General features: G+C 45.6%; 1 non-coding gene across 1 annotated transcript; it reads right to left on the reverse strand.

Moving 5' to 3' along the window:
- Nucleotides 1-232: 232 nt before the first annotated feature.
- On the reverse strand, nucleotides 233-388 carry LOC127228980 (U1 spliceosomal RNA). Its single transcript, XR_007835074.1, has one exon. It is a non-coding gene; the product is annotated as a U1 spliceosomal RNA (small nuclear RNA).
- Between the last annotated feature and the right edge of the window lie 242 nt (nucleotides 389-630).

Below are 630 nucleotides of genomic sequence, written 5' to 3' on the forward strand. Positions count from 1 at the left end.
CTAAGTGTATCATTTGAATAAAGCACCCTTGTCTCCATCCTGGCTTTCTGTGCTAGGCACAGCACACATATGGGGACCACCAAAAGGGCTTCCTTCCACTTACCCAGAAAGACAGAAGATCCACGGGCATGGAGCAATCCATGCTTGCTGCCCCCGGGGCCAGAATCAGCCACCAGATGCACTCCAATCAGTCTGTTTTCAAAGCTTGCTGATGAACTGCCACCTTATATTTTAGGAGAGAGCACAAATACAATCCCCCAACATCTAGAATTTACACAGTCAAGTTCCCCACACTCACAGGGGTCATCTTATCTGGAGTACAAAGGATAATCCATGCCTTAAGAAAACCATATTCTTGACCATGGTATCTCCCCTGCCAGGTCAGTATCACCTTATTTTTTTAAAAAACACCTATGTATTTATCCTCATCCACAACCCACCCCAGGTGTGAGAGTTTAGAGATGCTACTACATGCAAATGAAGGTCAGAGGGCAGCTTTCAGGAGTTAGTTCTCATCTTCCACAATGTGTGTCCTGGGGATGAAACTCAGGGTGTCAGCTTGGCAAAAGAAGGCATCTCACTCATACATCGTATAAATGTGTTTCAAGTCAGCCTCCCATTCCTTCCTTT

The sequence above is a fragment of the Phodopus roborovskii genome, unplaced genomic scaffold, assembly GCF_943737965.1.
Source record: "Phodopus roborovskii unplaced genomic scaffold, PHOROB, whole genome shotgun sequence".
Lineage (NCBI taxonomy): Eukaryota > Metazoa > Chordata > Mammalia > Rodentia > Cricetidae > Phodopus > Phodopus roborovskii.